General features: G+C 44.1%; 6 non-coding genes across 6 annotated transcripts; all 6 read left to right on the top strand.

The window, feature by feature from the left end:
* Nucleotides 1–401: 401 nt before the first annotated feature.
* trnai-aau (transfer RNA isoleucine (anticodon AAU)) lies at nt 402–475 on the top strand. Its single transcript has one exon. It is a non-coding gene; the product is annotated as a tRNA-Ile (tRNA).
* Nucleotides 476–557: 82 nt separating this feature from the next.
* On the top strand, nt 558–630 carry trnaf-gaa (transfer RNA phenylalanine (anticodon GAA)). Its single transcript has one exon. It is a non-coding gene; the product is annotated as a tRNA-Phe (tRNA).
* Nucleotides 631–1,509: 879 nt separating this feature from the next.
* On the top strand, nt 1,510–1,583 carry trnai-aau (transfer RNA isoleucine (anticodon AAU)). Its single transcript has one exon. It is a non-coding gene; the product is annotated as a tRNA-Ile (tRNA).
* An 82-nt stretch (nt 1,584–1,665) lies between these two features.
* trnaf-gaa (transfer RNA phenylalanine (anticodon GAA)) lies at nt 1,666–1,738 on the top strand. The gene has a single exon. It is a non-coding gene; the product is annotated as a tRNA-Phe (tRNA).
* An 8,271-nt stretch (nt 1,739–10,009) lies between these two features.
* trnai-aau (transfer RNA isoleucine (anticodon AAU)) lies at nt 10,010–10,083 on the top strand. The gene has a single exon. It is a non-coding gene; the product is annotated as a tRNA-Ile (tRNA).
* An 82-nt stretch (nt 10,084–10,165) lies between these two features.
* On the top strand, nt 10,166–10,238 carry trnaf-gaa (transfer RNA phenylalanine (anticodon GAA)). Its single transcript has one exon. It is a non-coding gene; the product is annotated as a tRNA-Phe (tRNA).
* The last annotated feature ends 2,844 nt before the right edge of the window (nt 10,239–13,082 follow it).

The raw sequence follows: 13,082 nt of genomic DNA on the forward strand, positions 1-13,082 counted from the left end.
AAGGCCCGCCATTGAGGCCCGCTATTTTCTCTCTAATGTCTTTCTTTTTCATCTGACATTGTGACATCAGTGTTACATGAGAGTTTCTTGTCATTGTTACATGACAGTTTCTTGTCATTGTTTACATGACTGTAGGTTGTCGTAAGACAAGGCTGCATGAAGTGTGAACTGGAGTTTTCTTGGATCCATGAAAGAATATGCTTTTGGGGAATGCATGCATCGATCCCACTACCTCACGCATGCAAAGCATTTGAGCTAATTCCCCAGCCGTTTGGAATTTCCGCAAGAAGCAACCTAGAGGGTCCAGTCTTGTCAGGCTATGCTGTTGGTGGACTTGTTTGTTTACGTGCCAGCACTTGCAGAGGCTCGGTGCATTTCAACAATTGAGCAAAATAGCAAATGGCCGGTTAGCTCAGTTGGTTAGAGTGTGGTGCTAATAACTCCAAGGTCATGGGTTCGATCCCCGTACTGGCTATGATATACATTTTGAGTGTCAAAATTGTGAGTCACATGCATGTGAATTGTCAAGGGTGCCACAGAAATCAAATTAGTGAATTGCCGAAATAGCTCAGTTGGGAGAGCGTTAGACTGAAGATCTAAAGGTCCCTGGTTCGATCCCGGGTTTCAGCATTTGTATTTGTTCTTTCTTCATGCTCTGGCTTCAAGGAAACTATCCACAGCTTTGTTTGTGGGCCTCAATGGTGTGTACTACGCTGCTCCTCTGAAAGTAAGTAATTTCTTGCTTTTTCATCTGACATTTTGACATCAGTGTTACAGGAAAGTTGCTTGTCATTGATACATGACAGTAGGTTGTCGTAAGACAAGGCTGCATGAAGTGTGAACTGGAGCTTTCTTGGATCCACAAAAAAAATAGTTTTTGGGGAATGCGGGCATCGATCCCACTACCTATAGCATGCTAAGCAAACACAATACCAATTGATCAAATTCCCCAGCTGTTTGGAATTGCCACAAGGAGCAACCAAGAGTGTCCAGTCTTGTCAGGCTATGCTGTTGGTGGACTTGTTAGTTTGTGCTCCAGCACTTGCAGAGGCTCGGTGCATCTCAACAACTGTGCTCTGTAGCCAGCGGCCGGTTAGCTCAGTTGGTTAGAGTGTGTGATACGCTGCTCTCTGAAAGTAAATAATGTCTTTCTTTTTCATCTGACATTGTGACATCAGGGTTACATGAGAGTTTCTTGTCATTGTTACATGACAGTTTCTTGTCATTGTTTACATGACAGTAGGTTGTCGTAAGACAAGGCTGCATGAAGTGTGAACTGGAGTTTTCTTGGATCCATGAAAGAATTTTCTTTTGGAGAATGCAGGCATCGATCCCACTACCTCACGCATGCAAAGCATTTGAGCTAATTCCCCAGCCGTTTGAAATTTCCGCAAGAAGCAACCTAAAGGGTCCAGTCTTGTCAGGCTATGCTGTTGGTGGACTTGTTTGTTTACGTGCCAGCACTTGCAGAGGCTCGGTGCATTTCAACAATTGAGCAAAATAGCAAATGGCCGGTTAGCTCAGTTGGTTAGAGTGTGGTGCTAATAACGTCAAGGTCAAGGGTTCGATCCCCGTACTGGCTATGATGTACATTTTGAGTGTCAAAATTGTGAGTCACATGCATGTGAATTGTCAAGGGTGCCACAGAAATAAAATTAGTGAATTGCCGAAATAGCTCAGTTGGGAGAGCTTTAGACTGAAGATCTAAAGGTCCCTGGTTCGATCCCGGGTTTCGGCATTTGTATTTGTTCTTTCTTCATGCTCTGGCTTCAAGGAAACTATCCACAGCTCTGTTTGTGGGCCTCAATGGTGTGTGCTACGCTGCTCCTCTGAAAGTAAGTAATTTCTTGCTTTTTCATCTGACATTTTGACATAAGTGTTACAGGAAAGTTGCTTGTCATTGTTACATGACAGTAGGTTGTCGTAAGACAAGGCTGCATGAAGTGTGAACTGGAGCTTTCTTGGATCCACAAAAAAAATAGTTTTTGGGGAATGCGGGCATCGATCCCACTACCTACAGCATGCTAAGCAAACACAATACCAATTGATCAAATTCCCCAGCTGTTTGGGATTGCCACAAGGAGCAACCAAGAGTGTCCAGTCTTGTCAGGCTATGCTGTTGGTGGACTTGTTAGTTTGTGCTCCAGCACTTGCAGAGGCTCGGTGCATCTCAACAACTGTGCTCTGTAGCCAGCGGCCGGTTAGCTCAGTTGGTTAGAGTGTGTGATACGCTGCTCTCTGAAAGTAAGTAATGTCTTTCTTTTTCATCTGACATTGTGACATCAGTGTTACATGAGAGTTTCTTGTCATTGTTACATGACAGTTTCTTGTCATTGTTTACATGACAGTAGGTTGTCGTAAGACAAGGCTGCATGAAGTGTGAACTGGAGTTTTCTTGGATCCATGTAAGGGAATACCCCCCTGAATTGGACAAAAATGAATGGCAAGATATTGGCATTGGACAAACCATATACACAATGTCCAATACCACCCAAAGCGGCGTTGATTCGTGCAAAGTATATGGCAAATGCCATATGGCAATTGCCAATTGTAACACCTCAAAAATCCAACAGGGGGCGAGTGCGCTCCACCGGGGTTTTTCATGTTGGAAATGTAACCCAAGTCAACATCCAAAAGCAAAATTTTGAAAAAATGATTTTTTTTCCCAAAACTTATCACCCCTTAAAAAAGTGCTTTCTGGGCCGTTTTTCGAAATTCTTTCGCTTTTTTTGTCAATTACACATGTGTAAGAACTGTATGAATATACTTTTGTCCAATTTTGATATCACATTTTTTTTTTTTAATTACATGCGCATAAGGCATATGTTTTGTCCATTTGCAATATGATTTCATAGGAAGTCAAAAGTCAAAAGTCAAAAATGTCAAAATTTGGTAAAAAACTTCACACATCCTTAAAAAAGTGCTTTCTGGACCGTTTTTCAAAATTCTTTCAATTTTTATGTCAATTACACACGTATAAGAACTGTATCAACATACTTTATTCGTATTTTATTATCAAATTTTTTTTTTTTTTTTTACTTGTGCATAAGGCATATGTTTTGTCCATTTGCAATATGATTTAATAGGATGTCAAAAGTCGAAAATGTGTTTTTTTTTTTTAAACTTTAAAAACTAAAAAAAGTGCTTTCTGGACCGTTTTTCGAAATTGTTTCGATTTTAAGACAATTAATCATGTGTAAGAAGTGTATGAATATACTTTTGTAAAATGTTTTATCATAATTTTATTTTTTTTACTTGTGCATAAGGAATATGATTTGTCCATTTGCAATATGATTTCACAGGAAGTCAAAAGTCAAAGTCAAAAGTCAATTTTTTTGGGGGCCAAAATTGACTGAACTGATGAACTCGGGACGGCCGGGCAGTGATAGTTGTTCATTTCCATCACTCGTTGTGTTGATTTCATCATGTCCATTTGGTGATGTTTTTTCACTATAGAATCATATTGCAAATGCACGTGCAACTGGTCACCCAAAAAAAAAAAAAAATTTTTTTTGTTGTTTATGTTTCCTTACTTTTTCAAAGTCACTGTGCATTTGCAATATGTTTCAATGGGCAGGTACCATCACGAATTGGTCATGCTATAAAAATCCTGCAGGAATGTGAAATTGACTGGCCCGATGAACTCGGGATGGCTTTGCAGTGATTCTGGGTCATCTCAATCGCTCATTTGGGTTGATTTCAGAATGTCGCATTTGGTGATGTTTTTCACTATAGAATCATATTGCAAATGCACGTGCAACTGGTCACCCAAAAATAAAAAAAAATTGTTTATGTTTCCTTACTTTTTCAAAGTCACTGTGCATTTGCAATATGTTTTAATGGGCAGGTACCACCACGAATTGGTCATGCTATAAAAATCCTGCAGGAATGTGAAATTGACTGGCCCGATGAACTCGGGATGGCTTTGCAGTGATTCTGGGTCATCTCAATCGCTCGTTTGGGTTGATTTCAGAATGTCGCATTTGGTGATGTTTTTTCACTATAGAATCATATTGCAAATGCACGTGCAACTGGTCACCCAAAAATAAAAAAAAATTGTTTATGTTTCCTTACTTTTTCAAAGTCACTGTGCATTTGCAATATGTTTTAATGGGCAGGTACCATCACCAATTGGTCATGCTATAAAAATCCTGCAGGAATGTGAAATTGACTGGCCCGATGAACTCGGGATGGCTTTGCAGTGATTCTGGTTCATCTCAATCGCTCGTTAGGGTTGATTTCAGAATGTCGCTTTTGGTGATGGTACCTCACTGTTTAAACATATTGCAAATGTACAAGAGTCAAGTGGACAAGAGTCCATCAGTCAATTAGATATCATTCTGACACCAAACTGATACAAACTGACACCAAACCCACTTTTTCCAACTCGTTTAGTAGCCAACTATTACATACTTCAGAGCTGGCCCAAAATTCACAACGCCTTCGGTTCAAACCATAAAAAAAACATAAAACACGTAGTTACGTTCTAGCTGCGGGTCCATTTCTTATGTTATGTGTTAGCCTAGCTGAGGCGACCCCGAATCCCAAGTTTCGGCTCAATAGGTCATTTGGTGTCCGAGAAAAACCCTAATTGGTGCTGAAAATCCACTTTTTTCCATGCCTTGCTACAGGGTCCTTGAACGAGCTATCGGACAGAAACGTTGGGGTCCGTCTCTATGGGCCGAGCCGGTTTCAATGCACCTAGCCTTGCATCTCTGAGACTTTTCTAAACGTCGTCATTTTCGTAATGGTCAAAATGAATTGAAGGTATTGCAAATGTACGAGGCTGTTTCTCGGTCCGAGAACCGTCTAGAGCCACGTAACTCACCACGTACCATCGACCGGAGGTCTAGAACAGGTTTCTAAAGTTTCGGAACTCTAGGTCTGACGGTTCTTTTTTAGCTCCAACAAAGCTAACTATTGCAGCCACTGTCTGTCTCTACGCACCCCAATACGTCCCTCCATCCAAGTTGTGTTTTAGTGTGATTTTTTTTCCTTTGATTTTTTGGGGGAAAATGACTGATTTACAGTTCATGGGGGTTGCCTAATCACATATATGAAGTTTTGGACAGATCTGAATTTTTTAACCCTTCGAAACAGCCCCTGAGACACCAATTATGGCACTTCCGGTTGGCACAGGAAGCTATAAATCAACACATATCCTCATTGGGGTATGCTGTTACAGAATCCTGAGTTTTAAGTCCTTACGTTAAGAATTGACTTATTTACACAGGGTTGAATGCACTATGTCTATCAAACTGCAGACACGGTATGGGTAAACACTTTTAGGGTGATTTTAACCACTTCCGGTTGGTCCAGGAAGCTTAGAATCAACACAGGTAGACCTCATAGTGGCCTGATGGACTGGTACCGAAGACAGGTTCATACGGCATTCATAACCCATATAGACTTCAAGTTGAAATTAGGGGTGCAGGCAATGTATTCCTATGGGGAGAGATGACACTGTAATCTGTGAGATCAAAAAACACTGTTTTACTGTTAAGGGTTAATGCCACACGGTCAAGGTTAGGCTTGCACGGATCGAGAGGACCTTAGGAACATTCCTGTGGTGGAATTTGTCTTCTCACCCTAACGGTTCTCTCACTCTCACCCAAAATCAAATGACATTGTGAGGCAGGCTACATTTTGGGCCTACTATTCTAATGGTCGCTGCGCCTAGACCGAGCGAGCTACGGTCAAGAGGGATATCTCGTTGAACTCGGCACGGCCTAGGGATTATGGTAATGCCATTTCCTGCTCTCTGTGTCTTTAAGCACCGCACTTTATCACTCCATCCTTCCTGTGTGTGTGTGAGGGATGTTTTCTTTGACATCTGTTGGGATAAATGACTGATTTACAGTTCAGAAGGGTTACTTAGTCACACATATGACATTTTGGAGAGATCAGACTTTTTTAACCCCTCGAAACAGCCCCTGAGACACCAATTATGGCACTTCCGGTTGGCACAGGAAGCTATAAGTTAACACATATCTTGGTTGACATAGCCACTTACAGAATCCTGAGTTTTAAGTCTTTACGTTAAGAATTGACTGATCTACACAGGGTTGAATGCACTATGTCTATCAAACTGCAGGCAGTGTATGGGTATACACTTTTAGGGTGATTTTAACCACTTCCGGTTGCTCCAGGAAGCTTAGATTCGACACAGGTAGACCTCATAGTGGCCTGATGGACTGTCTTAGAAGACAGGTTCATAAGGCATTCATAACCCACATAGGCTTCAGGTTGAATTTAGAGGTGCAGGCAATGTATTCCTATGGGGAGAGAAGTCAAAGCAAGCTGTTTCAAGTAAACACCTTCTTTTTACTGTGAAGGGTTAATGCCACACGGTCAAGGTTAGGCTTGCACGGATCGGGAGGACCTCAGGAACGCACCTGAGGTCGAATTGTGCTTCTCACCCTAACGGTTCTCTCACTGCCACCCAAAATCAAATGACATTGTGGGGCAGGCTTCATTTTGGGCCTTCTTTTTTTCAAGTTCGCTGCACTCAGAACGAGCTACGGTCAAGCGGGGCGTCTCGTTGAACTCGGCACAGTCTGGAGACTATGGTGATGCCATTTTTTGTGTTGATTTCAGAATGACATTTTGGTGATGGTCCCTCTACGTTTAAACATATTGCAAATGCACAAAAGTCAACTAGCAAGTCAGTGTCCATCAGTCAATTAGATGTCATTATGACACCAAACGGATATCAATTGACACCAAACCCACTTTTTCCTACTCATTTAGAAGCCAACTATCACATATGTCAGAGCAGGCCCATAATTCATAGCGCCTTCAGTTTAAAACATAATAAAAAGGTAAAACACATAGTTACGTTCTAGCTGCGGGTCCAGTTCGGACATTATGTGAAGTCCTATGTGAGGCGACCCCGAATCCCGAGTTTCGGCTCAATAGGTCATTTGGTGTCCGAGAAAAACCCTAATTGGTGCTGAAAATCCACTTTTTTCCATGCCTTGCTACGGGGTCCTTGAACGAGCTATCGGACAGAAATGTTGGGGTCCGTCTCTATGGGCCGAGCCGGTTTCAATGCACCTAGCCTTGCGTCTCTGAGACTTTTCTAAACGTCGTCATTTTTGTGATGGTCAAAATGAATTGAAGGTATTGCAAACGTACGAGGCTGTTTCTCGGTCCGAGAACCGTCTAGAGCCACGTACCATCGACCGGAGGTCTAGAACAGGTTTCTAAAGTTTCGGAACTCTAGGTCTGACGGTTCTTTTTTAGCTCCAACAAAGCTAACTATTGCAGCCACTGTCTGTCTCTACGCACCCCAATACGTCCCTCCTTCCAAGTTGTGTTTTAGTGTGATTTTTTTTTCCTTTGAATTTTTTGAGGAAAATGACTGATTTACAGTTCATGGGGGTTGCCTAATCACATATATGAAGTTTTGGACAGATCTGAATTTTTTAACCCTTCGAAACAGCCCCTGAGACACCAATTATGGCACTTCCGGTTGGCACAGGAAGCTATAAATCAACACATATCCTCATTGGGGTATGCTGTTACAGAATCCTGAGTTTTAAGTCCTTACGTTAAGAACTGACTGATTTACACAGGGTTGAATGCACTATGTCTGTCAAACTGCAGGCAGGGTATGGGTAAACACTTTTAGGGGCATTTTAACCACTTCCGGTTGGTCCAGGAAGCTCAGAATCAACACAGGTAGACCTCATAGTGGCTTGATGGACTGGTACCGAAGACAGGTTCATACGGCATTCATAACCCATATAGACTTCAGGTTGAAATTAGGGGTGCAGGCAATGTATTCCTATGGGGAGAGATGACACTGTAATCTGTGAGATCAAAAAACACTGTTTTACTGTTAAGGGTTAATGCCACACGGTCAAGGTTAGGCTTGCACGGATCGGGAGGACCTTAGGAACATTCATGTGGTGGAATTTTTCTTCTCACCTAAACGGTTCTCTCACTGTCACTCAAAAGCAAATGACATTGTGGGGCAGGCTTCATTTTGGGCCTACTTTTCTAATGGTCGTTGCGCTTAGACCGAGCGAGCTACGGTCAAGCGGGATAGCTCGTTGAACTCAGCACAGTCTGGAGACTATGGTGATGCCATTTTTTGTGTTGATTTCAGAATGCCATTTTGGTGATGGTCCCTCTCCGTTTAAACATATTGCAAATGCACAAAAGTCAACTAGCAAGTCAGTGTCCATCAGTCAATTAGATGTCATTATGACACCAAACCCACTTTTTACTACTCATTTAGAAGCCAACTATCACATATGTCAGAAAAGTCCCATAATTCACAGCGCCTTTAGTTTAAAACATAATAAAAAGGTAAAACACATAGTTACGTTCTAGCTGCGGGTCCAGTTCGGACATTATGTGAAGTCCTATGTGAGGCGACCCCGAATCCCGAGTTTCGGCTCGATAGGTCATTTGGTGTCCGAGAAAAACCCTAACTGGTGCTGAAAATCCACTTTTTTCCATGCCTTGCTACAGGGTCCTTGAACAAGCTATCGGACAGAAACGTTGGGGTCCGTCTCTATGGGCCGAGCCGGTTTCAATGCACCTAGCCTTGCGTCTCTGAGACTTTTCTAAACGTCGTCATTTTTGTGATGGTCAAAATGAATTGAAGGTATTGCAAATGTACGAGGCTGTTTCTCGGTCCGAGAACCGTCTAGAGCCACGTAACTCACCACGTACCATCGACCGGAGGTCTAGAACAGGTTTCTAAAGTTTCGGAACTCTAGGTCTGACGGTTCTTTTTTAGCTCCAACAAAGCTAACTATTGCAGCCACTGTCTGTCTCTACGCACCCCAATACGTCCCTCCATCCAAGTTGTGTTTTAGTGTGATTTTTTTTTCCTTTGATTTTTTTGGGGAAAAATGACTGATTTACAGTTCATGGGGGTTGCCTAATCACATATATGAAGTTTTGGACAGATCAGACTTTTTTAACCCTTCGAAACAGCCCCTGAGACACCAATTATGGCACTTCCGGTTGGCACAGGAAGCTATAAGTCACCACATATCCTCATTGGGGTATGCTTTTACATAATCCTGAGTTTTAAGTCTTTACGTTAAGAACTGAGTTATTTACGGAGGGTTTAGTATGTGTGTGTTATTTCAGAAAATCATAGAAAATCACAGAAATCTCGCAGAGCTCCGCAGCACACTTTAAAAAGATTTGTATGAACACCCTGCAACTGGATCTGTAACCGTTGAAAAAAAAAACGCCTATTTGTGACCATCAACAAGTTGTCATTGTTCCGTTTCTCTTAAATGACGATAGATAAATGGCTGGTTCTTTTTTTATTGACACCGGAGGCTCCTTGACTTTGACCTGAAGTGGAAAAATAATTTCTCTACTTCCATTTTGGACCTTTAATCCCAGAAAAACGGCCATAACTCAAAAACCGTTGAGGCCTAGACGCCATCTTGTTCGGGGCCAACTGCCCATTATGCCAAACCTACGCTCACCAAGTTTCGGCTTCGAAATATTTTCCGTTTTCGAGATAAGGCCCCGTCGTGATTCGTGATGTTTTGCCAAATTGCCATATGATTCCGTATGCCCTCTTGTGGGAATTTCCGGGATAGCGGAAAAATGGTCCAAAACTTGTTTATTTTATAAAACGGAAACCGAATGTCCGACAAAGTTCATTTGATGACTTCCCGGTAGGTCTGGCCCTACCGCACGGGCCGACGCCGACCGCAAATTTTACAAATGTTTTCGGACGTCTAGTAAGGGACCGTACATTTGCAATATGGACTTTTTCACTGATCATACACGAAATGCCGAAATGTTCCCTTATGTATGAAAGAATTTGCTTTTGGAGAATGCAGGCATCGATCCCACTACCTCACGCATGCAAAGCATTTGAGCTAATTCCCCAGCCGTTTGGAATTTCCGCAAGAAGCAACCTAGAGGGTCCAGTCTTGTCAGGCTATGCTGTTGGTGGACTTGTTTGTTTACGTGCCAGCACTTGCAGAGGCTCGGTGCATTTCAACAATTGAGCAAAATAGCAAATTGCCGGTTAGCTCAGTTGGTTAGAGTGTGGTGCTAATAACGCCAAGGTCATGGGTTCGATCCCCGTACTGGTTATGATGTACACTTTGAGTGTCAAAATTGTGAGTCACATGCATGTGAATTGTCAAGGGTGCCACAGAAATACATTTAATGAGTTGCCGAAATAGCTCAGTTGGGAGAGCGTTAGACTGAAGATCTAAAGGTCCCTGGTTCGATCCCGGGTTTCGGCATTTGTTCTTTCTTCATGCTCTGGCTTCAAGGAAACTATCCACAGCTTTGTTTGTGGGCCTCAATGGTGTGTGCTACGCTGCTCCTCTGAAAGTAAGTAATTTCTTGCTTTTTCATCTGACATTTTGACATCAGTGTTACAGGAAAGTTGATTGTCATTGTTACATGACAGTTGGAGCTTTCTTGGATCGACAAAAAAAAAATGTTTTTGGGGAATGCGGGCATCGATCCCACTACCTATAGCATGCTAAGCAAACACAATACCAATTGATCAAATTCCCCAGCTGTTTGGAATTGCCACAAGGAGCAAACAAGAGTGTCCAGTCTTGTCAGGCTATGCTGTTGGTGGACTTGTTAGTTTTTGCTCCAGCACTTGCAGAGGCTCGGTGCATCTCAACAACTGTGCTCTGTAGCCAGCGGCCGGTTAGCTCAGTTGGTTAGAGTGTGTGATACGCTGCTCTCTGAAAGTAATTAATGTCTTCCTTTTTGCAAAATTAGTGGAATCTGTGTGAGTAGCTGGACAAGTAGGATGACTGACAGTGAAGGTGAACAGGTGGTCACGTGTCAGGTGACAGAGGATGAGACTGAGGCAGGAATTCCTTTAACCATAAAGTGGTATATTTACTGAGTAGTCTGTGTTGGATTCATGGACGCACAGAACTTCTGGATCAGATGGAGTTAAGGAAGAGAAAGCAGCGAGCTCAGGCGATGGCAATTTCCTCCTTTTATGGAGTTGAGATCTGTCGGACATTTCCACCTGACCTAATTAGAGCGCCCCTGGTCCAGCTGAGTAAATGGCAATGAATTAAAGGAGTATTCCACCAACTCCATGGGCCTTTTCTACAGCCACCCCGGAAATTTGTTAAATTCCACACTCCTCAAAAAAGGCTCATTGCTCCCCGTCCTCTGTCATCTCAGGGAGAGGAATTAGTCGGGCAACTGGCCGGATATATGTCCGGTTCTTCACCTGGATCTCCACTGATCTAACACGACCATCGGTCCCAGGCATAGTCTTAGTTATACGGCCCACCGGCCAGGAGGCTCGAGGCAGCTGAGGGTCCACCATCATTACTACTTGGCCAGTTTCCAGGCTGGCCATTTCTCTCCGCCATTTCCCTCTGTGCTGTAGACTTGGTAGGTAATCCCGAATGAATCGGGCCCAAAAATGGTCAGCTAAGATTTGGCTGTGTCGCCACCGGCGTCTGCCTACGAGGTTGGTATCAGCATACATGGCTTGAGGAAGTGATGCATCTCGGCGTCCCATCAAGAGCATATTCGGTGTAACTGGATCGGGGTCAGCGATGTCTGCAGAGAGATATCCCAAGGGTTTGGAGTCAATGATAATTGGGTGGATAGCATCTGGGTCCAAAACCTCTGCTTGGCGCAGCCTCGCTCCGACTCTGATCACTCCAAGGATTGGATCATATTCTGGGGCAAGAGAGAGAAGACGGCTGTCCTTAGCCACTTCCCTACCGGCTTTCAGAGCTTTTAACTCCTCAGGGAAGCTAACTGCTTGTGCTTGCTGGAGGAGTAGTGTCTCTGCCGCGAGGGAGGTAGGTATAGAAGCCACCCCATCTGAGGTCTGGTTTGTGGCGGTGATCAGATCCGGCAGTGTTTGGGATTGTGTTAGGTCAGGGAGAGCCGTTGTTGGTTCCGTAGAAATGCTGTAGCATTGGGCGGATCTCCTTAACTCATGAGCTTCAGTTGGTTGCGGAGGGGCCGTACGCCTGGGGGCTGTCGGCCACTCGTTCTCTGGTTGGGACAAGCCTGCCTTCACAAGGTTATGAATCTCTCGGTTATGAACTTCTGCAAGCTCAGGATTCTTCACCAGGCGTCGCTCCGTTCCACGCAGTAGTGGGAGTACAGCCCGTGTCGTGGTTGCCAGAGGAGGATGGTTGGGCACCCGTAGCAGTGGGGTTGCATACCTGCAAACGCCATCCATTTCAGTGGTGGTGGTGCTTTTCTCCAGGAGGTCTAATGCATAGGAGTCATGTTTCGAGCGAGTGACCTCCTGTAGCTTCCGATTGGAGAATGTGTCCATCTTCCAGAGCATCTCAACATTCCGAAGGAGGTTAGTGGCTGCATCTGGATTGCTTCTGGTGAAGAGGACTTGCTGTGACTGTACAGCTTGGGTGGAGAGAAGTAGATGGGATGGACCTTGCACAGCCCAACCCAAGGATGTATGGACAGCAATGGGCCCTCCTTCTGGTCCAGCTCGTATAGGCTCAGTCGGGGTGACGAGATGTGGGTGGTCTGACCCAATCAGGACAAGTGGCGCTACTCTGGCCAGGTTAGGAAGAGGCAATCCTCGTAGATGAGGATATTGTTTCTGTAGAACACTTACCGGGCAGGAGTGCTCTGCGAGATTCAAGCCACCTGCCGTGAAGGCATTGGTGATGTTATAGGCCACGTCCCTGTTTCCTGAAGGTGAAATGCTAAATGTTACAGCAGAGCCTTTCATTTGGATAACATCATGTCGCAACGTTCTGAGATTAAGGGTCTCGGGGGTCCCCTCCAGGTTAAGCTGACGGGTGGCCGCCGTGAGAATGATTGTTCTTTCTGACCCATCATCTAGAACAGCGAATGTATCAATGCTTCTCCCTTCACTTTTCAGAGTGACCTTGACCACCTTCAACATGACCCTTGGAGACCGGTTCTGCTGGTCGAGGTACAGGTCCTTTGCAGCTCCTACCATGAGCATACTCTGCTCCTTCTGTGCTTGGGGAATTAGATCATGCAACACGGTGAGATGGATTTCTTTACAGCGGTTGCAGGGTTTCCTCAATGTGCAGGTCTCCGCCTTATGGCTACGGGCACACTTGTAGCATCGCTCGCCTGAAGTGATC

The sequence above is a fragment of the Oncorhynchus clarkii genome, chromosome 20 (assembly GCF_045791955.1).
Source record: "Oncorhynchus clarkii lewisi isolate Uvic-CL-2024 chromosome 20, UVic_Ocla_1.0, whole genome shotgun sequence".
Lineage (NCBI taxonomy): Eukaryota > Metazoa > Chordata > Actinopteri > Salmoniformes > Salmonidae > Oncorhynchus > Oncorhynchus clarkii.